Source organism: Sciurus vulgaris (assembly GCF_902686455.1).
Source record: "Sciurus vulgaris genome assembly, chromosome: 9".
Lineage (NCBI taxonomy): Eukaryota > Metazoa > Chordata > Mammalia > Rodentia > Sciuridae > Sciurus > Sciurus vulgaris.
In genome coordinates, this window is record NC_136469.1 from 39,912,361 (window position 1) to 39,937,999 (window position 25,639).

Consider the following 25,639-nt stretch of genomic DNA (forward strand, 5'->3'; position numbering starts at 1 on the left):
GTGATTGAATTCAAGGCCTCACTCAGTCTAGCATTGTATCACTGAGCTATACCCCCAGCCGTGATTCACATTTTGAAGCTCAGAAATGAGCAGAGCATTTGAAGAAAATTGCCACACTTTTTCAACTCAGTTGAAACAAAATTCATAACAACTTTGGAAAAAGATAACAAAAGAAAATATATACTATTTATGAAAATAAAGTTCAGGTAGCACTTCAGAACAGTAGAATAAAAATTGGAAAATCTGTTTTTCCATAAAGGCAATGGATACACTGGGGGAAAAATTTCAATTTTTTTTCCAGAAATTTTAAAAGACAAATACTCTCAATAATTTGCAGATTATTTATAAAAATGAGTGATTAAATATTAGTAAAAATGACAATATTCATGTATTTTAACTTGACTTCCTGTCCCTCTTCACAGCTCCACTGTAGTCTATAACCAAATAGCTACTGGATTCATTTGGCAGCTCCTTGTAAACATACAATTATATGACTTCTCTTTATTTGAGCAAGAGCTGTAGTTCACTCTGTGTAAACAGTTCTATTGAAAGGAAACAACAGTGGTTGTTTAACTGTGCAATTTCCTGGGATAGAGATATTAGTTAAGAGTTAAAGTAGGCTAGTCAAAAAACTTGAAAGGAAAAATGGGGAATAGGATATACATAGAGGGATTTTTAAAACCCCACATATTCCTGGGAATGTAGAAGGTCATATGCTTAAGACTACACGTGCCCAGAAAACATATGACCTACTTGATATCTCACCTATGGCTAGTTTTGAATCTCTTTAAACAAGCAGAGTGAAGGCTAAGGTAGAGTTGTAAACTACCTGTAGGAACATTTGATGTGCGACAAAGAACAGAAAAACAACAACAACAACAACAATAACAACAACAACAAAAAAACACCTGGAAGCCTAGAGGAATATACCAATCCAAGACATTTAACTAAATATTTGCTCAAACCTTAGCTCAACACTAAGACAGATGAGCACAGATTTTAGCATTTTAGTAGACACAACAAACCAAATAAACAATTTAATCAGATTTTATGAAAATTAAAAACTTTTTCCCAAAGTATACTGTTAAGAAAATTAAAAGGCAATTGACAGAATGAGGAAATATTGGCAAATCATTTATCTGGTAAAGGTCCTCTATCCAGAATATATAAAGAACTGTTGTAATTCAACAATAAAAACACAAAAATTCAGTTAAAACAATGGGTAAATGATTCAACTAAACATTTTTCACAAATGGACAAGAGGCATATGATGGTTAGCATCATTGGTCAAGAAGGATATACAAATAAAAACAATTAAACATTATTACTTCACGCTCATAGGTCAGCTAAAATAAAAAACACTAATAACACCTCCTGAGAGAGTAGATAGAAACTTTAGAACTTTCAAACATTGCTGATGAAATATTAAATGATCCAACTACTTCAGGTAAAATTTGGCAGTTTTTCCTAAAGTTCACTAATTATTGATAACCAACAATTTCACTCCAAGGTATTTGTCAAAAAGAATAATAATCATCCACACATAAATTATATGAAAATGTTCAGACCTGAACTAAATAGACAAAAACTAAAAACAACCCAAATTGTTTACCAATAGATAATGGATAAACACAATGTGTTATACAGTATACAGTAGAATATTTGGTAACAAAAAATAACAAAGTACTTATTTATATTACTACACAGATAAATCATGAAAATATGATAAATGGAAAGATGCCAGACACTAATTGCATCAGCCCAATTATATGCAATGTTCAAAATGGACACACCCATACATATAGAAAATAGATTATCCATAACTAAGAACTGAGGAGAAAGGGAGATGAAAATAACTACTAATAGATGATAGGTAAAGGGAACAAGAAGTTAAGGGAATAATCCTACAGACTGGGTAGGATTTAAAAAAGGAATTACATGTATGGAATCTGTCCTGGCTTAAGCAAATAGGGTATGCTACATTATTGACAAATGACCTATTATTTGCAGGAAAAATGCAGGTCCAAAGACTCCTTCGGATGGTAAGACCACAGGTTAACCTGAAGGGGGAACTTTCATGACCTTTATACTGACCAAAGATTCCAGGACTCAAAAAAGGGCAGGATTCACAGGTTTGTACTCTTTCCTAGTCCCTGGAGCCTTTCTTATCACATCATAAAGGAATAAGACTTTCTGGGGCCCGGATTTCAGAAGGGGTGGGGGTTGCTAAATTCCGCTAGTTTCAATTCCCTTAAAAACACCATGCTCTTTGAAAAATGTACTGTCAGCTCCTGAGATGGTCCCAGCCACTCAGTAGTATCACACTGTAGATGTATCTTTCTTATCTCAGTTTCCCAAATAAACTCATGCTTGTTACTCTGTGCAGTCCTCTTCAAATCCTTATTGGAAGTTTTCAAAGAACTGGTAGTCTTTAGGACCCTGCACTTCAGGAGGGAGGTCGGACCTTGCACCTCAAGGCCACTTATGGCTCCTGCAGTGAGTCCCTTATAATTATGGCCTCTTATTGAGCTTCAGCTTCTTTGGTGGGTGGTTGTTGTGCTACAATAGGTATGAAGAAGGATGATATATTCTAAACTTTGATAGCCATGATGGTAACATGATTTTGCTAATATACTATAAACCACTGAATTGCACACTTCAATGAAGTTAATTTTGTGTGTGTGGGTTAAATCACAATAAAGCTGTTATTAAAAGTAAAATCCATATGAGGTACTTACACAAAAACTAAAATATTCTATAATAAAACTATATTATTTTGGCTAATGAAATTTTTACTGAGTATGAAAATATTTAGAAATCTACAAGAATGATTCATATGTTTACATAAGAAAGAAATACGTCTATATTTCAAAACACAATAAGAATTCAAATATAATAAAGATTTTTCTATGCAAAAAATACATAAACCAAAACATCAAAGCGTTTTAATCCTTATTTATGATAGTTATTATGTGCCAGATGCTGTTCTGAGCACTGTCAAATATCAACACATTTAAGCTTCATAGGAAAACCTGTAGACCAGGATCTTTTAAATTCCTTCCACTGGAGTTGTGGAAAGAGGGAAGTGAGTGGAGAGCATGACCTCCCTGCCACTTCCTCCACCATGTTCTTCTGCTTCTGCTGCTGTGCAGTCCTGTCAGAGGAGAGGCACAAGGAGGAACTGAGGATGGAAAATGACCACATCAGCCTGAAAGTATTGGGGCAGGATGGTTTAGTGGTGCAGTTCAAGTTTAAGAGGCATAGTCACTGAGCAAGCTGATAAAGGTCTCCCGCAAGAGGCAGCGCTTGTCAATGAGACAGATTAGATTCAGGTTTGATGGGCAACCAATTAATGAAACATTCCAGCCCAGCTGGAGGTGGAAGATGAGGGCATTAATGTCAAGTACCAGCAGCAGATGGGAGGTGTGACCGCCAGTGGGACACTCCCCACACCCTGCAATGTCCTTGCATTTGCTATTAGTTGGTAACTGCAGGACCATGCTAATCACAGAGGAATATGCAGAAGCTCAGAACAGTCACCAATAGAATTTTCCTTTCTCCAAGGCACTTCAAGTACAGCGCAAAACTATCTGCCTGGATGAATATTTAGGTTAAACTGGGTTGATCAGATATTTCTCTTTAGTTAGGAAAAATGAGTTGTAAAGTTTGGGGTATGTTTTTTCTTTTCATTTTTGTTTCCTTCTCCCAAAACATTTTTTCCTCCAAACTTGTGGGATCTCAGTAGGTACCCAGGTTCTCACTACTGAAGCTGAGGTCACTCCTTGAGTCACTTGTCCTAATCACTGGGAAAGCTCATGTTGACACAATGGGTGCATCTGTGTGGCACAGTATGGACAGGCAGAATTCCCCTTGGTATTTGTTTTAGGTACAACCTATTGAAATCCTAAATATTGCAAATCATAAACTTTGCAGAGTATATAGTATAATTGAAGGAAAAATACTAAAAAAATCTTCTTTAAAAGGTAAAAAAGAAAATAAGTCTTTCAGTGCTTAGACCCAAGTGCTCCCAAGTGTGTCCTCTCAGGCCTTAGGCCCAGGATTCCATCCCTCCACTGTGAGAAAATATTGGCAGAACAAAATCTGGCTTTTAACTTTGTTATGGCTTGGATATGAGGTGTCTTTCAAAAACTTCTATATTAAAGCAGGAATACTGAATACTGAAAGGTGAAATAATTGGACAGAGAATTATAGCCTAATTAGTCCATCCTAGTTTGAAAACTATGTCCCCCTGTAAGCAGGGGGACATAGCTAGAGGAGGTGGGTCATTGGGGACAGGTCCTGGTGTTCATCTTCCCAGCCCTTCCCCTTTCTCCCTCTATTTCTGGCCTTCTTGACAGTGTAACTTCCTCCACCATGCCCTTCTGTAATGATGTTCTGCCTCACCAGATCCATGGACTCAACAGCCCATGAACTAAATCTCTGAGACCATAAGCCAAAATACACTTTCCCTCTTCTAAGTTTCTCTTGTTGGGTATTTTATTCACTGTGACACAAAACTGACCAACACAACCCTTTTGGAAACACAGAAGAAAATAATTATCACATTTTCATTTGTTATTGTGACCTTGGATTTCTTCCAGTATTTATATCTAATGAATTATTATAGTCTCTGTATAAAAGGTGAGATTGAATATCCAAGTGTGGTTGCAAAAGAAACCCATGAAAAGAAGATAACTTAGTGTTCTCCTCATGGATTTGGGCTCCACTGCTTTCCAAATATGTATTAAAATTATGCATTAATATAATGATTCCAGTTCTGTGGGGTATTTGGGGATCTATATCAATTAAAATGTTCATAGTTTGACTTATTGTCCTTTTGTAAGGATCGACTGCTGTTGGATGGCCATTCTCTGTCCCTTAGAGTCACCTGACAATGACCCATCATCTCACTTGCTTAAAATCTTACAGAAAATGTTCCAAGTTTCCTTTGCTCAGGTAGGGTGTTTTTGACTCTCTTGTGTTTCTTCACCAATTTGAACATTATTGTGCTTTGCTACTGTAAACAGTAAAGTTAATTTGGAAAGATAAATTCCTCCCCCTTTATAAGCTCCTAAGTTTCATGTAGCTCCTAATTAGAAGAACTAGGATTGAATTCCAGATAGGTTTACTGCAGTCTAGGCTATACAATCCCACACCATGCCACCTTCCTTGTGAATCAATAGTTGAAGGAAGGACATCAGAAAAAAGATGTAGAAACAAAATGCAAAAATAAGTGGTCAAATACAGTAGACCTGAGGAAAAGAGGTTGGTAAAGTAGTTAAAAGTGTATGTGGAAAAAAGAAGAGAAAGCTAGATAGATTCATTGAGGTTTTGAGTGAAAACATAGCAATTTTTCGAAAAGTAATTCCAAAACTTTTGTCTCTTCTGTTTCTCAATAGCAGAGAACAGGATGAATAAGAGGATGCTGTTGAAGGACAGTCCTCCTAAGATGAAAATTTTCAAAACACGTGTGTGTGTGTGTGTGTGTGTGTGTGTGTGTGTGTGTGTGTGTGTGTGTAGAGAGAGAGAGAGAGAGAGAGTTTTACTTCCCCCCATGTACCATACTAATTACTAGGATTTACCCTTTGCCTTTGCTATGGTTTGGGTACAGGTTGAGTTTTCATAAAGGTTCACGTGTTAGAATCTTGGTCCCCAACAGAGGTGGGAAATGATGTGTAAACTGTAGGAGGTGGGACCTGGAAGGTCCTTAGGTCATTGGAGGTGCTGCCCTTGGAGGGATTGAGTTAATCTCATTGGGCCCCTGAACTCCCAGGAGAGTGAGGTTTTAGAAGAGTATGAGGTTGACACTGAAATTCCTTGCTTCCTACCTGCAATGAGATCCATTCCTCTCACTGAAGACAAAATTAAAGACAGGCAGATCAGTAATTGGGCCGAATGGAGAAAATGGAGGCTGATTTGAGTCTGGAAAGTTGGAAACCGCTCATGGGAGACTGGAATGTTCAAATCTCCAGAGCCCTTTGATACCACCCCGCCCAAAAAGGTTATTAAGGAAGCAACTCTTGAGCAGACAGAGAGCTACTAATCAATGCCTCCTGGGCTGCAGCTCCCCTTCCTGCCTAGCACTCTACCCTGACCCTTCCAGTCTACCTGCTCACCCCCTGGCCATTCCACCAACATCTCCCAGTCACTATACAGGATAGGGGGAAATGAACACGATAAGAGAGAAGAATGCAGGAGAACAAAGGAAACTTTAGTCTATAAAAGGGGCAGGGCACTCTCACTTCTTGGGATACCAGAATACCATTCATGGCCCCCTTCTCCCTCTTGGGAGAAGTCTGTGTTACTACCTTTAAATAAAACCTGCTTTATAGGCTTGCCTAGGTATGCTTCTCTAATGTTCACATTTCAACATTTGAGGAAGCAGAGCTCATCACCAATAACCAGTGGTATCATCACCATTGTTTTTACCTTGAGGTCCTACTAGATCCAAGCTAATGTTGGCGACATGACCTTGAATCTCCAGAACTGTGAAATTAACCTTTTTTTCTTCAAAAGTATTCTGCCACTGGTATTTTCTTATAGTAACAACAAATGGACTAATACAACTTCTAAGAATTATGTGCTCATTGCCTCCTCCCACTTTTAATTTTGAGTTTGGTATGTTTCAATTTGATGCCCAAACTTTTAATGTATTGCTCATCTTTCAGTTTTGTTTATTACTTCCTTTTATAGCTACAACTAGTTGTATTAGCAGTATTGTGTCAGGGAAACTTTTTTTCCTCCCAATCAAGATTTTTAAAAATCCTTGTATATTAAAAATCTAATAGTACCCAATGATTTACCAATATTCACGTAACAATTCCTCAGAAGTATACCTTATACTTTTGTGAATACCTATATTTGCTCAATGTGCATTTCTGTTAAAAATAACTTCTTCTTAACTGATACTCATTATAGATTGATTGCAATCAGGAAAATTGTTATGGGGCTACCAAACCTAGCCTTGAAAATGATTAAAAAAATAAAGTGTGACAGAGAAAAAAAATCAGTCAAGAGGGAGAGAGAGAGAGAGAGAGAGAGAGAGAGAGAGAGAGAGAGAGAAAGGCAGTGATTGGGTAAAGAAGAAAGGGAAGGCAAGGAGGACAGAGAGAAGTGGGGATGGGGGTAAGGGAAAAGGAGGAACAAGAAAAATGGGAAGGAAAAACAGAAGCATAGCATACTCTGACCATAGAACTACTTAACTGGACAATATTTTCTTAATAGCCATCTTGTAAGATTTAAAGTGCTCTGTATCACATTATATAATATTGATCATACTTGGTTTCTCCAATTCCTGAGGAACTGTCACAGCATTTCAGGCAGAGCTTCCTGATTTGCCTAATAGAAGAGAATCTGGAGCCTGAACACCTAGGAATAGGGGTGATGCAAAGACCAAGATAGAACTCCCTGCATCTCCTCAAGCTCCCAATAAAAGAAGAGTTCATAGGGACAACTAAACCCTAATAGAGAACTGAGATTCTGAAGCAAAAGACTGCTTTAATTCAACATTTGGCAGATAGTTTACATGTTGTAGAGTTCAAGGGGGGAAGCCAAACTCATGTAGACCAACAATGAAGAACAAACAGAACTAAAAACATTTTGAAAAAGAATATGAGCAAAAAGTAAATAGTGATAACCTGAAATATAGTAATATATCCAGTGTGCATAAAGTCAACACACTAAACAGAACAAACACACTTAAGATTCACTAGGAGCCGAACATATCATGGAGACCAGAACAAAAATGAAACTTTCATAAACAATAATTGAAAATTAAATTAAGCCCCAGAATATACCTGATATTTATATTTATATGACATATACTAAAATGTACATAACTTTTTAAAGTATATTCCCATATAATCCATTTTAAATTTCCATAAGACAAGAAATAACTTTTCTATATGTCTATATAGCTACTTAGAGAGCATGTTCCTTCCTTTCCTATAATTTCAGAATGACTGTTGAGTTTTCTGGGGTTTTATAAATGTGGTTTGAAGTACTATGGAATTCATGAAAAGTGATAAAGATTTTCTTACCCAATGAGGTGAAAATGATCCATGAATACACATTGAAAATGTTTATTTAAAGTGTCTTATTGCAATTTCTGTTATTATAAAATATGAAGTCCCTTTTAGTTAAAATACTCTCCTTTCTAAATTGGCCTATAACTGACCCCCTTAAGCTGTATGTCTCTGTTTATGTTTTTTTTTTTTTTTTTTTAATTTTTCTCCCTCTTTCTTCTAAGTGGAAACAAAATATTTCCATTTCAACTTTCCTCAATATGTGACTTTGTAAGCATCTTTTCAGGCAGTTTTTTTGAAAAAGTAAGACTTTACTATTTCCTCACCACTCTGAATAAATTGTGGATCTTTTCAGTATACTTAAAAAAAAACATCATATATTTATTGTATACTTAAATATCTGAAGTTCTAGGCTATATATTTAAAAACATAAATTTAATTTTTAAATAACCCCTTTAAAAGGCATATTGTTGACACCATTTTGCAGATAAAAATGCTGAAATAAGATAATGATAACTTTGTGAAGATCACAAAACAAGTGTGTTCTCAGTTTTGCATTCAAATAGCAGAATTTGGTCATTCTTGTTATGTAATTCTGAACACACTTTTCCTTTTCCAGATTTCCATTAATATTAGTTAGGACTCAACATTACCTGTTGATTTAATTAGATATATCAAATCTACTCTTTACCTTATTCCTGTTTTAAGATTTCTAATCTTCTAATCTTTTATTTTCTCAACATTTTTCTAATCTAAATAGATCAAAATACACGTGTGATTTTGATGCTCAGCCACAGAGGAGATTCAAGTCCTGAGAACAGATAATCCAGGAACAAAATCTTATGCTTATTCTCAGTTCCCACTGCACCTTCATAATCTTGCAGCTGATAGACACTCGATAAATATCTCTCCAGTAATTAAATCTTTATGAGCCTCTACATCATTACAGAGTTGCCACAAGGCACTGATGTCTGGAAAGACTTGATAGAAAATGCCCAAAATAATTTACTCTGTTGAAATGATTGCTTTTATTCTTCTTAAAGCATGGCAAATGGGGACTCTAGAAAAAAAGAACATCTGCAGCACATGTCTAAAATTTTGAAAAATTTTAATTGCAACTGCCAGCTGACTTCTCAATAGTGTTATAGTAATAATCAAAAGATTTAATAACCTATAAATTGAATTCTGATCAATTAGATTGTATAGATAATTCATTATAGATAGTTCAACTATGATTATTCCAAAATATAACAACTGAATTTGTGGTCTGTATTTAATCACAAGCATTGTTTAACTACTTCTAATCAAAAAGATAAACCCAGTCTTTCTCATAAACATGAATCTTAAAACTAAGTTTATTTTTCAAATAATGTTTTTTCACATAGTTCTAAATTGTTGTGGTAATAGCATTAGTGCATGTTAAATGCAAATTTCTAGGTGAAATGCATTGCTTTGATGTACACTGACATTCCTTTTTCATTCTGATTATTCAAGTAAGCTTTTACTAGTTTACAATATTGTGAAAGCTATTTTCCTAGTTTTTAATTAGTACAAAATATATTGTCATAAAATAACAGTAATAGTAATTAAGCAAACATCTGTATATTGAAATTAACAACATACTATTTTCTTCTGACTTACCTTTTTTGTAAAAACTATGGATTTTTCTCACTAACCTATTTACTTACACAATTAATCTATCATCAAAAAATAGCACTGAAAATGCACGATATAAGTTAAATTTAGTGAAGAGATTATTTTTAAAACCTCTTTCTTAATGTAAAACATTTCATGGATCATTTATAGATCACAATAGAAAAAAGACAGTTAACACAAATGGTATTTTTAGGACTTAATCAACTAGATTCTTTCATAGGAAAAGAAAACCAGGAGAACTTTGTGTAACAATATTATTTGATGGCACATATAAAATATTAATCATATTTAATCTTTTCTGAAGAAAATAACCCTGCAAAAAATGTCTGATAATATCTTTAAATTAATTGATATGCTCTATCTTGAGCCCACTTCTCAGAATTATCTGTTGCAAGCATAAAAATGTACTTCTCAGAACAATGGGGGAAAAGAGAGATCATTGATGGAAATCTCTATAATTTCTCAGTGAATGTTAAATGTGATTTGGGGTTCAAAGAGGTTCATGAAAGAAAAAGGAGTTCCTATACTCACTGGTGAAAAGATATTGAGAAGAGGAAAGCAGCTGCAGCCTTTCTCTAGTTATAATGAAAAGCAGACCAGCAGAAGCTATGGCCATCATCACATAGATCCAGTGTGGTAGGTACAGAAAACTAAGCAGAGGAGAAAGAGATGCTACCTAAATTGTGGTGGGAGAAGACAAGGAAAATCAGAGTAGGCAAAATAGAGAGGGATGGATAACATCTAAAATAACAATATAGAAAGAATAATTAATACAACATATAAGGGGAAAGGTCTTCATTGAAAATAATTATAAAACTTAATTGAAAGATAGTCACGAGCAGCTAACTCAGTGGGAAAATGTGGATAGGAGAATTCAGTAAAGTCACCAACTTTTACTGATTTCAAAATCTCAGTGAGACTTCCACAAGAAATATCAACTGGTTTTTGAAGAACTCAAAAGGTGATTTAGATATATAAGTGTATTAGACTATGAAAAAACAAGGTAGTCCTGAAACAGAAAAGGTAAACAGAGACCAATTCCCTTTGCCATATTACATGACTCATGTAAAGATTAAAACTAAGATAACAGGAAAAGATTGTATATTAAAATAAAGTTGTAAGGAATAAGGCTGCAGCTATTTCTCCCCTGATTCTGCCCCCCCCCACACCATTTTGTAATCTAGATTGTTAACTTTCTTGTCAGTCATTGGTTTAATTAGCCTGGGGGCTTTCACCAGGGTAATTTCCCTGCTATTTGCTCTCTTTTCTCTCTCTCGTTTTCTCTCTCACCCTCACTCACTTTCTCACTCTCTCACTCTCTTGCTCTTCTTTTCTCTTTTCCCCCTTAAGTGCAGACACTCTGTTCATCTGCTAATAAAATCTCTTGTGTGAGTGCCTGCATCTGGGTGCTTTCAAAAGCAGTTCCAGAAAAGCCAGTGTTTAAAAAATATGTTTCTTGTTCTGTCTCAATAAATAGATGACAGATAAAATGACTGATGGATGGATAGGAGATATGTAAATAGATATAGGTGTCAAATTTAGAGTACATGACAGACCTATTATGGCAAATCAGTGGGAAAAGATTAGGTAAACAGGGTTGAAGGAGTTTCTATATATGGTAGAAAATTTTCAAATGTATGTCTATCTAATAGCATACCCAAAAATGAAGGTCCCAAGGTTTAGTATGTATATGTGAAAAGACAAAACTTTAAATCTTTTAATATAAAATGTAGGTAAATCTTATTTCAGGCATCAGGACATTTGATGACTTTTAATATTATTAAGAGTAAATGAAGAAATCATAAAAGACCTCATTAATAAATTGAACTATGTCAAAATTATGAATTCTTATTTGCAAAAATACAAATTTTCATATTGCAAGTCCACTGAAAATATAATTAACTAACCAAAGAAAATCACTATGTGAAAATGAGCCATGGAAAAACTAAAGAATGACAACTCAGCAGAGTTGTGAAAAGATACTTACCAAAGAGGAAGACATGAATGGTTCTGATATATATGAAAAAAATACACTCTCTCATCACTAGTTATTAAAATTCAATTTAGTGCAACAATGAGGATACTTTTAAACATCTATTCAATTAGCAAAAAAGTGAAATGTTATCCTTAATTTGCCAGGAGCAGTGGCCTTTGCCTCAAATCAGAGCAAATTGGGAGGCTGCAGAGGGAGGCGTGCAAGTTTGAGGCAAGCCTCAGCAACTTTCCGAAACTCTTGTCTCAAAACAAAGTAATAATATAAAAAACAAAAAAAGGCTGGGAACGTAGCTTAGTGGTTAAGCTCCCCTTGGTTTAATCTCTGGTACGAAAAAACAAACAAAAATAATCCTTAATGTTGACTGCCTTATAGAGCAATAGAAACTCTAATAAACTGGTAGTGGTAGTATACATTGACAAAAACAATTTACAAAACATAAACAAATATTAACATATCCCACAACTCAGACATTTCATCTATAAATATAAGCATATATATTTGCCTATGTACCATAAATTTGTTTATGCTTATAGTAGTATCATTTTTAACAAGAAAACAAAAAAAACTGGAAAAATAGCCCCCAAATACAGGAGATTAATACACTGTAGTGTAATGACACAATGCATTAATAGTAATAATGATTTTTAATCACTGTTTAGTATCCTGTCTTTTACATATATGCAAAATCAGATTTGCCATGAAAGTCATAAAGTTTGAGTTATTAAGACGACCTCATTTGTACTAGCATCATCTAAAAAAAGCAGCAACATAAGATGCAGAGAGCAGTGACTTGAACCCACTGGGAGCTCACTATGCAATAGTGCAGGTCATAATGTCCCAGTTGCCAGGGTAATATTGGCCAGGGCTGGCTACTTCTAAAGGCACATGGCTCCAACAGTCAGAACCTTGAATTCAGATGCCAACTCCCAGGGGTAGAGAACTCTGGGCATATAACAAGATGACCTAGATGTCTCACAAGTTTCCCTGTATCCTTCAGACTGCCTGCTTTTCTAAAACTTTTTCACAAATAACCTTCTGATAACAAAACCTACATAATAGACATGCTGAGCTGGTTCTAGTGTCAGTCAAGCCTCACAGGGGCTTGGGCTTTCCCAACAGGCCCCGCTTTTTCTCTATGTGTGTCTGTTTGTCTTTTCTTTATCCCCTCATTGTCCCTCTGGTTCCTGACTGAGGCAAAGATATTTGTATAGGCATATATTTCTGTAAAATCTGGAAGTCTATTTATACTTTTCTGTGATTTCTTTTCTTATTGCAAGTAAGCATCCACGTATGTAGCCAATTGTTATTACGATTAGTATTCTTTTTACAAAACAATTTAAAACTTTGAGACCCATATAAATTGGGACACCCCTGCCTATGTTATTTATATTTTGACAATGCCATGTTTTACACATAAAGAAATAGAGTTTAGAAAGCTTAAGTAACTTCACTGTGAAAGCTATTAAAAATATATTGGAAACCAGTTCACCTAGCTCTAGAGTTCATGTCCTAAAGTCCATACTTTATAGCTATAGGCATAAACGTGGATAAATCCCCAAACACAATGTTTACACACACACACACACACACACACACACACACACACAGAGTGTATATATATATATATATATATATGTTATATATACACAAATAGTATGATCTATTTATGTAAGTTTCAAAGATGAGCAAAATAAAGTATGTTTTATGGGTCTATATATTTATGATAATTTTTTTTTTAAAAACAGCAAAATAAGTGCTAACATGGAATTCATGTTAGCAGTATTGAGAGAAGAAAAAGGCTGCAGTGGTGAGGAGTACACAGGGCACTTCAGAGTTTTGGTAGTGTTAGTTTTTTTTTAAATGGTTGTTGCATCTATAGGTATCAACTTATTAATTTACTTTTAATTAAACATATTTTGTATAGACCCTTGTACGTGTATATACTAAAATATGAGAGAGTAAGTCAGTAAAAAATTAAGCTTATCTAAAATCATGTGCCTCAAACTAAATAGCTTCCCTTATGTATTGCATTTAACAATTTACTGGATAAAATGCTTATTTAAAATTTAAGTTGTATTTTCACATGTTTTGAAAGAGAATGAATCATTATTTTGGTTTTATCTAAAATATTAATAAGCAATAGAAAGACACCTAGAACTCTGGTAACTCTTGTATAGCCACTGAATTAACAATGTGTATTGTGGAATTCTGGCTTCATTTTAGAAATAGCTAGAAAGTGTCATTTCTCTCCAAAGAAAGTTAGATATTCTTCAAAGCCATATTTTTCAGAGTGCTGACTTTGTGGGGCAACTAACTAGCCTAAAATCTGAGGAAAGCTTAAAGTTCCAGAAAGAGACAAGTTGTAAGCAATCATTCACCTGTGCTCTCCCAGAACATTGGATGAAAAAAGGACTTTCATGGAAGCAGGTGCAAAATATCAACTAGTTCTTGTGATGAATTGCTAAAAGCTAAAGATGCACACTTGGGAGAATATAGAATCCTGGGTGCACAGATGTGAGGAATTCATCTGGCAGCTTCTTCTCCTTGGAACTCAGTGCTCCGGAAAATGATTGGGGTCATGAAAGAATATCAGAGAAAGCCTTCCACATAGTACAGACCTGATGTTCGTACCTGCTCAGATTAGAAAACAACAGTTCTTCCCTGAATCCTTCTCCCTGATGAGATAAAGTTTTGAATTGCTGAAGAATGACAGTAAATCCTGTCAACTTCAGTGTACAAATAAAAATCCAATGGGTTGGTTTATGCTTGGGGTCTGGAATGTTCCCCCAAAAGCTCATATATTAAGCAATACATCAATGTTCATAGGTTAGTTGATTGCATTATAAGGGTTCTGGCCTTATCAGTGAATTCATCCTAGATGGATTAATAATTTGAATGGATTTACTAGGAGGTGGTGAAAACTGTAGACAGGTAGAACAGGACTAGTGGAAGTAGGTCAATGGGGACATGACCTTGGGGGACTATGCTTGTCCCTGTCCCCCTCCCCTCTCTCTCTCAAAGTTGCCCTGGGCTGAACAGTTTTTCTTTGTCACACGCATCCACTGGATATTCTGCCTCACCTCAGGCCCAGAGCAATGGAGTCAGCTAAACATGAACTGAAGCCTCTCAAACCACTAGCCAAAATAAATTAAATATCCCTAAGCATTGGAGTAGGGCGAGATCACTGAAAAAATTTCACTCAAAAGACTGGGGTGCTCAAAACTGTTAAGGCTGATGACGAATGTGGACAATGTAGAATGCCTCCTTGCCCTTCACCAGTCATGCTAGCAAGAACTAAGAAATGAGCAACTGCAAACTAGCACTGGCAGAGGGACACGAACCGGAGAAACCTCTTGGATATGCAGGCTCACAGAAAATAATCTAAAATTGAGGGTGAGTCATGTAAGATTTTGAACTTGCTTAAAGAATTCAGCTTCCACCATAAACACATAGTAACAGTAGAATAATTTTTTTAAAAAGTATAGTAACCAACCAAACCCAAACTCCTTCATAAAGATGAACCAGAAAAAAGGCAGGCCTAATTCCAGGTAAACACTTTTTAACTTCACCTCTATTATCTAGCATAGACTATGTAGGTTTCAACCAAAATCATGAGACATAGAAAATAGATTAGAAAAGCACTCTGCTTTCAAGAGACAAAACAATCAATGGAACTAAACTCAAATAGGATTCTACTGCTGGAAAAACTAGACACGGGATTGAAAATAACCATGATTAATATTACAGGTTCTAGAGGAAAGATTTAGTCATTCATGAATAGATGGAAAATTTTAGCAGAGAAATGGAAATAAAAGTGTTGAAAGACAAGCTAGGAATAAAACACACACACACACACACACACGCACACACACACACACACACACCCCATACACACTGGGATAGACTGCCTTTGGAAAGCTCACAAGTACACTTGAAACATCCAAGGAAACACTCAATGGATCTGATTAGAGTCAAGGGGCATTTTCCAAACTGACACATGAAGAAAAAATATCTGAAAAAAAAATAGCCTATCAAAGAAATATCAGCTATTATTTGTTGAAACTATGTGCTATTCAAAACACCAAAGGAAAAGAGAGGGAAAATGGGGAGGAAACATATTTTAAAATGTGTGACCAATAATTTTGCAAAAATAATTCTTATTTTAAAAAGCCATAAATGTATTACTGAAGTCCAAATATGAAGAGAAATGTTAAAGACAGCAGAGAAAAGACTTTACTATATTGAGGGCCAAAGGCAAAAATAACAATAGACCTTTTATCAGAAATTATTAAAGTCATAAAATAACAAAGTGACAGCTTTTAACTGTTGGTGTGTGTGTGTGTGTGTGTGTGTGTGTGTGTGTGTGTGTTTTCTGCACAGGGCATTAATTAACTGTCCACCCAGAATGTTATATATAGCAAAAACATCTTTCAGATGTGTTAGACAATAAACCTTTGGTTAGACCAACAAAAACCAAGAATTCATTAATAGACCTGCACTATAATACTAAAGAAAAATCTCCAGGAAGAAGGAATATAAAATTAGAAGGAAACCTGGATGAATAATCATGATTTTTAAGTCACTTAATTTTGGAGCAATGTGTCATGCAGCAAAATTGAGTATACCTATTCATCTTGAGTTGAAGTATTCTTTCTCACCTGATGACTTTTAACATTTTAATTTTGTTATGTCTAATTTTGCTTTGTTTTCTTAAGAAAATAATGCTTGTACCACTTCACTGGAGTTACTGCTTAGACAAACTAAAATTAGAGCCCAAATGCCAAACGGAGATTCTTATATGAGATCGTCACCCAGATTTATCAAAGGTGGAGTCCAGCAATGATAGACTACTAATCAACTTTGTTTTACAAACAAAATGCAGAATATTATGCACCATAAATGTCTGGGGTGAAAAGAGCTAAAAGCTTAAATTTAAAATCTATAAAAGCTGAATCAATCAAATAATATAATTGGTTGCAAAAAATAAAAAATATGGCTAGTGGTAGATCTGGGGTAAAGCATGTGCCTAACATGTGTGATGCACTGTGCCTTTGGAAGACTCACAAGTAGACCTGTCAACAAATTAATCATTATATAATACTGGCAATCCAACTTTCTTATTATGAGAGGGTGCAAGGGTTAAATTAAAACCATTTAAAGTCACCTGGAAATATGCAGAGTACACTAACCCACAGGTTGTCATTAAGTACTATAATGTGTTCAATGACTCTCAGGCAATAATGAATAACTGCATAAAATGGTACAGAGCCATGTTCTGTATCAGTCTGAAAACTTAGGAAAAGATCCTTGTGACTTGATAAGAAATATGTCATATATGTCAAAAAAAAGTCACAAGAGAAATTTATTACTTAATTTTATGTCTTTTTTTCTGGGTGCAGCTAGATGATAGCACCATTGTTGGCTCAGCTGTCTTTTGAAAGTCAAGGGAAAATTGACTTCAAATTTCATTTCACAAAATTGAAAGCTTTGTGCTAATTGCAACATATCAGAGCTGAAATATATATATATATATGTCATCCCTTAAGACAATGACTTTTTATGCTGTTTGTTGCTGTAATAAGAACAGATAATAATAAAAAAAATGTAGAGTATTATAAACTTTCTCTGATAATTTGTGTTTTCAGAAAAGTTTACTGGGCAGTGCTCTAAATCTTAGGCAAAGACTGAATGGCTTTTTTTTTTTTTTTATGTATGTCCTATGGGAAATTATTCTTTTTTTTTTTTGCAGTGCTGGGGATTGAACCCAGAGCCTTTTCATTCTAGGCAAGCACTCTACAACTTAATTGTATCCCTAGCCTGGGATAATTTCCTTTTTAACTTATTACAAAGAAAATGATGTACTTGATTTTGAGGAACAGGCTCAAAAAATTCTGTTCTTAAGCTAAAATTTTTGTCAAATCTCCAATTCAATGTTACATATGTCCACAAAAATAGATATATGCCATATCCATAGGACACTGATTGTCTTCTTTAAATGTTTATTTCTTTATTATTCTTTTTCTTTTAGTTATGTTGGATGATATTATGTCTCTACATGTGCCTAATATTTTCCTCATCAAAACTGTACTTCTTAAAGGAAATTTGTTGTTATTGTGAATTTAGAACAACTCAAATACAATTACTTATTATTTAGAGCATTAGATTTGAAAATAAAGACCTGGATTTGAAATCCAGCTATGTCACTGACTAGTTTCAAAAAACCAAAAAAGTTTTTCCTTTCCTCTAAATTCAATTTGCAAATATATGAAATGAGAATTAAAATGTTTGTTCACTTTATCTCATGAGAGCAAAGGAAACAATGTTTTGAAAAACATTTTGTAAATTACAATAAAATGTTAGGCATAATTCTCTTAATGATAAGCAATTGATAATTTGTATATTGGTGCATCTGATTTTGCATGCATTGGAGATTTCTAAGTGGGAGCAAATTTGCTAAAGAGACAAAAACTAAATCTTTAAAATTGATTTGAATATTTCATCCTAATATCAATGGTCACTATATTTTCTTTCAGGTAATTATGAAAATTAAGATGTTCTGAAGTTCTTTCATAAGTGAAGGTGGATGCACCTTCATTCCTAAAGGAAGGGTACTTTCTTGAATGGTCTCTTTTCTTTAGGTTAGACAGGTCAAAGTTGTTCAGATGGTAATTTTACATTTAAGAAAAATAGGAAAGAAAAGTACTTGCAAACAGGTTACATTTAAAGATATTTTCTACATACATATTTCTAAAGTCACAAAAAAATGCTAAAGTAAAAAATCATGACTGTGAGTCTTCAAAAATAATATAATGGGTTTCTAAAGTAAATACATTATAACCTTATATAATAAATAATTAGAAAATATTCTATGCATTAGGTTGACATCTGTAAAGGAGAAAATGTGGTAGGATGATAGTAAATATCATTAGAGTTTAAAATTTTGTGTCAAAGAAGAAGTACTTGATTGCTTCCCCATTATTTTCTCTTTCCAGTAGTTTCCATCCAGAGCCTCTATCAGATCCCCAGCAGGCCAAGGTCCTTTCACCTTTGTGGTCTCAGACCTATTGTCTGGTATATATTTTCTAGAATATCTACAATATGCCCCCTGGGATAGTACATTAAACCTATTGTTCGATAACACAAATAAAATCCCCTTTGTATTACTCAACATATATTACTATTCATTATTTATATGATTATATTGGTTTTAATTTTTTGCATGTGATAAGTTAATTATCTGTCCCCATGGCCTTATCCATGAAAGCTGGTACTGTTTAGTTCACTTGCTATCCTTAGCATGTTGTACAATGCCTGCCATATGGACAGTGTTCAATGACATTTTGAATGAATTAATCAATACACTAATTATAATTACAATTTTTTAGATTCTCAGGCAATTATTTGGAAAAATATTCCTCATAAGTATCATTTTCAAAATAGATAGTTCTGAAAACAATTTTATTTTTATTTTTAGTTATATTTATTGCTAAGTGATTATAGCATGAAATTTTGCCATTTAGATTTATCAGAATTACTTACACAATACCTCTGTTGATTTCTGTGTAATTATTTGTATTATTAATATATTATTATTATAGTGTTCCAGTTTTAAGAATAACAAGTATATGGAAATCCTTAAATTATTTATTTCATTGCATTATGTAACAAAATTGTCATTTAGAGATGATTATCCTAATTAAGTTCAATGTTGATACCTCATGTGGTTAGTTTGCTAAATTGTCAGTTCAACCTGTCAAGATCTGTAAGTGGACTGATATTTTTCCATACTGTTCAGTTAATAAGTCATCCTTCCACAATTTTATGAATAGTGTCAGAAGCAATGATTTTCAGGGATCAGAGAATAAGGTTTATTAAGACAATAATACGGCAAGCAGCAAGAGCCTCACAATTATATTATTCCCCATATCTACTAAATCCCATTGGGGCAATGCAGAACAACCCTAATGAATACAGTACATTGTGAACAAACTATCCTCTGCCACAGAATGTACAATTTTTATTTTCTAAGACTATTTGATACACAGATAGCCTCATAACTATAGTACAAAACAACAACAACAACAACAACAAAACTATCAGTACCTCTGCTCAGGAGACACGTAAGGGCATGAGAGAACCATGGCAATTGTCTCATAAAGTACTCTTCTCATTGTAATATAAATTTTGTAGTTTATGCTTTACAATGATCAATTTATGCATTTTATCAGAGTAGTACATGCATGTGTCAGTTAGAAAGTTTTAAATACAATATGCCAAATTTAAGCCTGCTCCATTCTGTACCAGTGAAAAAGGATACTGTATTACTGAAACATTTCTTGCTAGTAAAAAAAGGATAAGAAGATGAGGTTTTAAAAATATCTTCTTTCAGACTGTATTCCTTGGAGTCATTAATGTTGCACAACTGTAAAGTACTCTGTTGGATGTGTTAGACATGCTCTAATCATAAAACTTGAGAATCTTTAAACTGGCAGCAGAATAAAGATGCATTGGTCCGAGGTGGCATATAATGTATAACATCAAAAATACGTTGTATCCTTTTTCCATTCCTAGCAATTATTGATGGCCTAAGAGGAAAACTGATTCTCCTGTTATTGTCCACCTGTGCTCTAAATTTGAGAAACCATAAATGGTTCACAATTGAGGTCAATAAATATAATCCAGATTTCTCTTAACAATACAGTGGGGAGGACCATTATAGTGGGGCAATGGTTCCCTTCTTCCACAGAAACTAAATGAAAACTCAAATGAAGAGAAGTTGAAAATGAAAACTAGGACTCTGCTGCAAATATCCTTCTGGAATGATGAGGCAGCTTCGTGACACACTGATAGGAAATGGTTAACATGCTTAGACTGATTTCCACTGTAATTTATTTCACTTATATTTTGGTTTTGGATGAAATTTCTTTTGTAGAGATTTTATGTGCTATAGTTTGTAGGTGATAATTTCAGGTGCAGATATAAGAGAAAAATAGATTGTGCTAGATCTCCAAATAGATTTCCAAAGCTATTATACCTATTTTTCATAGCACCCTTTTCAGTCATGAGATAAAGTGGACATCATAATTAAAATTTAAGCTAATAAAAGAGAGATATATAATTCATTATAACATAATTCAGCTTTCCCACCCATCAAGGAATAAACTAAACATGAAAGATATGAATAATATGTCCAAAGTTTTAGAGAAGGTGAGGATAAGAAATGAAAAGATATAAATACAACTTCCTAAATCAGTAGTAGATTGTCATTCATCATAGGAAGGGTTTTTTTGTTTTGTTTTGTTTTGTTTTTTTGTTTTTTGGTTTTTTTTTTTTTTTGGTAATGATCTTTCCAGAAAATTGGAACATTTGTAATTTCTTTGTCTCTTCATTAATCTATTCTGCATTTACCTAACAAATATTTGCTTGTAACATATTATGAACACTATTTTAGTAAAGTCATTATCACTAATTAGATAAAAATTAGCAAAATGCTTATACTTTATTTATGTAGTGCTTGCATCCATGCATAAACACCTGAAAAGCTAATTTAAGGAAAGCTGCTATAGATGAAGTGGTCGTGAAAGCCCTCTCCACCAGAAATAATTTTCTAATAGAAATATGAATGTTGAAAAGGATCCAGCCAGAGGAGGAGTCAAAAAGAAAAGACCTCTAAGTACAGAACACCAAAGAGAGCAAATGGAAATGTCAGAGCAGTGGGAATGAAAATTGTGTGGAGAACTTGCCTTATATGCTCAAGTTGATCCCCAGCACAAATAATAATAACAACAATAATAAATAAATGAATAAATAAAAATTAATTTAAAAATTGTGCATGTCTGCAGAGGCATGTTTAAGCAGCTCTAAGATGGCGGATGGCGTTGAGCCAAGAGGTGGCGCATAAACTAGTGTTAATACGGCTGGCACGATCTCTTATGACCTTTCGCCTAATTAGTTATTGTCTCCTTTGTGCTAGTGGTCAACAGATGTTCCTCATTCGTTCTTGATTGGTACCCTGGCACATGCCCCAACCGTGCTACTTAATCCTAAACTGACTGGCTGCCTTAGGGTATATAAAACATTCTCTTAGCCTGGTAGGAGATTGCAGGACGGAGAACTAAGCACACACCTCTAGGTCACAGGTCGCAGGTCGCAAAACGCAGGACAAAGAACACACCTCTAGATCACAGGTTGCAGGATGCAGGCTGCAGGCTGTAAGCTGTATGCTGCACCCTGCACCTCTAAGAAGTGACCCACCTTTAAAAAGCAGCAGAACTCTTAGAAGTAGCCTCTCTGAAAGCATAGCACCTCTAAAATTAAGCAAAGCCTCTGTTCCTCTAAGCAAAGCCTCTCTTCCTCTCAAAGCCTCTCTTCCTCTAAGTAAAACCTCTCTTCCTCTATAAACTAGCGAACAAGCAAGCAAGCAAGGAAGCAGCCCAGATAAAGATAATAAAAGTAGTTCATTCCCAGTCCACCTCCGATAAATTCCCCTGGGATTGTTGCTGCAGGTGGCAACACATGTCATCAGCACTTAATTCAGGGCTAGATGGTTCATCTGGGAAGAAGAGAAGAGGGCTAAGTGTAAAGCCTCCAAAATCCAGAGATTTTTAATGGTGGAGGAATTGATCAAAGAGAAGCATAAGTAGCAGCCACAGCAGAAATAGAACCAGCAATGTTTTCAAAGTCAAGAGAAAACTATTTTTTCACATTATGTTCTTCACAATAGTTAGCAGAACACATTGCAGAATTTAAACTAATTGTAAAACATGAGAAGATAATAAATAGGAATTCAAAGAACAAAGATCATCTTTAATGTTACTTTAGAATGAAAACAATAAAATAAAGTATATAGAAAAGGAAATCTGAGTTAAACTGGAGTTTTGGATTCACATAAAAAAGGAAATGCATCCTTATTGACTTTTAGGATAAAAGAATATACTTCAATAACAAATGAATACAAGAGCAAGGATTTATTTTCATTAATATGTTGTTCACTCAAGGAAATTTAAATCAAATTAATGGTATTTTAGAGAGCTGAAAAAGTTAGATTTCACCACTCTGCCCTTTCACAGAAGCATTGTGTGATCTGGATGAATTAATTTGGTTCTTGAAGTCCACACTATTGCATTTGACTTGTGATCTTTATTAGCCCTATTAGCACACTAACATAGACTCCCAATATGATTTTCTAACCTCTTTCAAGGAGTATAAAAAGTCATGTAGTTCACAGGGAATCAGAAATATAGAGGAGCAAGAAATTTGTTTAGAACATTATTTCAGTGAGGTCATTATTTCAATGAAGTTGTAAAACTTTGCAGCTTGTTCATCTTGTAGACTGAGAAGTTGATTAACATGGTGCTTAGGAAAAGGTATTAAAATATAATATGTGAGAGAAACAAGAATTACATGACAGGAAAATCACATGATCACTTTAATTTTTTCTGAAATACTTTTTCCCTATTTTTCATTGGTGTATTATGATGGTACATAATGGTGGTATTTTGTTGTTGTTGTTGTTACACACAGGTACACAATGTAACACATGACCACTTTTTGTCTCAGAATTATCTATAAAATGGCTATGTTAATGGTATCTATCATGTTATTAGGTTGAATGATTTAATGTACATAGAATTCCTGCAATGTTGTATTTTTAAAGTTGTATTTTTAAAGTTTTAATTTAGTTTAATAGTTACAAATTAAATAGATGCATACTGAAATTCTAACAAGTTTGGCTGGCAAAGGTAGTTACCCAAGCCTAAGGGGCACTATATCTACCAAACCCAAAGATAACCACAGTATTTCTGGGAAACTGGAACCAATGCAATGCAATTCACTAATGCAAGACTTAATATACTGCTTGTAACATTTGATTAATCATATTATAAATATTCACTAGATGAATGATGATGTTGATGGGAAGAACAGGAGGTAGGTAGTGGGTACTTAGAGGAGAGGGAGGAAGTATGGGGAAGAGGGGGCAGGGAAATAAGACAAAAATTGATGATAACTTCTACAACTATTGTCCACTTCTCAAAAAAAATAGGTAAATCTAAACATAAAAAATTTTATTTCTATTTCAGAACCATATACCTGATCTTTTCTTATTTAAAGAAATAAAATGCTGACTCCATCAGCATCTTTTAAATTATAAATAACAAATTTTACTTTACATACAGCTTTCTGGAACATATCTAGTCTATAAACTGACTAATGGTCTATGCATGTAAAGTGAGAAAATACCATTGCTTGAGAAAGTCATGTTTGAAATATTTAATTTTTGCCAAAGACTAACTGAAACAAAGAATGCAAAACACAAATTCCTAATGTAGCTTAATTATGTATCATAATCATTGACTAAGCAAATCATTTTTGTTTTATTTTAGCCATTCTAGCACTATGTATATTTTGAAATTATTTTTAGCTTTAGAAGAATAAAATATGTGAGGGTTCATATTTTAAAAGCAAACCTGACTAAACTATTCTATCTACATAAATATACCCCACAGTAAATTTCACATTTAGGTATATCTATAATGTACTAATTAAAAAGAAACAAATAAATAGAAGAAAGACTGTTAGAATAGAAGATAGAAGGAAGATCAGAGGGATAGGGAACATATTGAGAATGGAATTGAAGCAAATTAAATTACATGCTTGAATAATTACGTCAACATTAGCTCCAACATTATGTAAAACTATAATGCATTAGTTAAAAAATGTTTAAAGAAGTAAGGTGTCATTTCTAGGTTAAGAAAAAAAAAACCAATATGGACTATTAATGGATTATTGTCATTTAAAACACATTTGCTTGCAATTTATTTGTATTCTCTAAATCAGGGCTTCACAGTATAGTTTTTATATTTGACAATTCTAAATTCTTCTATCATATTTTGACACACTTCACTAGTAATTTCTGTATCTCAGAATTTTAAAAAAATTAGTATAAGCTTATGTGTTTTATATAAATTGTGATGAAATTCTCTCTTGCTCTGGTATAAAACAATGACCTGATATCTAACAATAGTATGATTCTAAGAAAGTCAGTGAACCCCTTGATTCATGTTTATAAGACACTTTATAAGACTCGAAATTTACTTATTTCGACTAAAAAAATTTCAATCAGTGAATTGTCTAGAATACTGCCTGTTACAAAAATATTCATTAAATAAGAAGTAATTTAGCAGAGTGGCATTAAGCAAGGAATTTCAAATCAGAAAAACTTTGACAAAAATTGGAATCTATTACACACATACTATATATATGCCAAAAGTTAATTCACTTAATTGATTACTAAAAATAAATGTGTATGTTAAATGACACATGCACATAAAGTCTGGTAAGTTGCAAGTAGTCACTATCATTGTCACTTATAATGTATTCCTAGTATCTATTCTCATTAATGCTTTGTACTTATACTTTGTACTTATACTCTGATAGCAAAGCATTTACATATTCCATATATTATATAAAAGATTTTATTTGAACTAATTTTATTATCAATTACTATGTACTCATACTAATTAAAAATTCATCAGTAATTCTCTATAATCCAGAAACAACTGAAGTAAGGGAAAAACAATTTGACTTATAATCAGAAGCAGTTGTCCATTGCTACCTCTGTGAAACCTCAAATAAATTCATTCAGAAGCTAAAAACTGCAGTCAATCATCAGAGATTAAATGATCCCACAAAACAAAGAAATGAATTAAAGTCCATTAAACAATTAAGAATTTATGTTCTCCCTTCCTCCAGATTTATATATAGGACTACACAGCCACACACACACACACACACAGAGACATACAAGCTGCATTTATCAATGATGTAACTATCTAGGGAGAAATATTCTGGTTTTTCTACTTAAACATTGAAACCTTTCAGTGTGAAAGTGTTTAAAGAGGTATATTTCTTTTGAAAACATATCACTTCCTGTAGAACAGTGAAAAATTAGTGAAAAGTGAAA

At 33.9% G+C, this 25,639-nt stretch overlaps 1 protein-coding gene across 2 annotated transcripts in view; it reads right to left on the bottom strand.

Annotated features, from left to right (window-relative positions):
• The window catches only part of FSTL5 (follistatin like 5), a 782,217-nt gene that overhangs the window by 188,779 nt on the left and 567,799 nt on the right, over nucleotides 1-25,639 (bottom strand). The gene's annotated exons all lie outside the window — the stretch shown is intronic.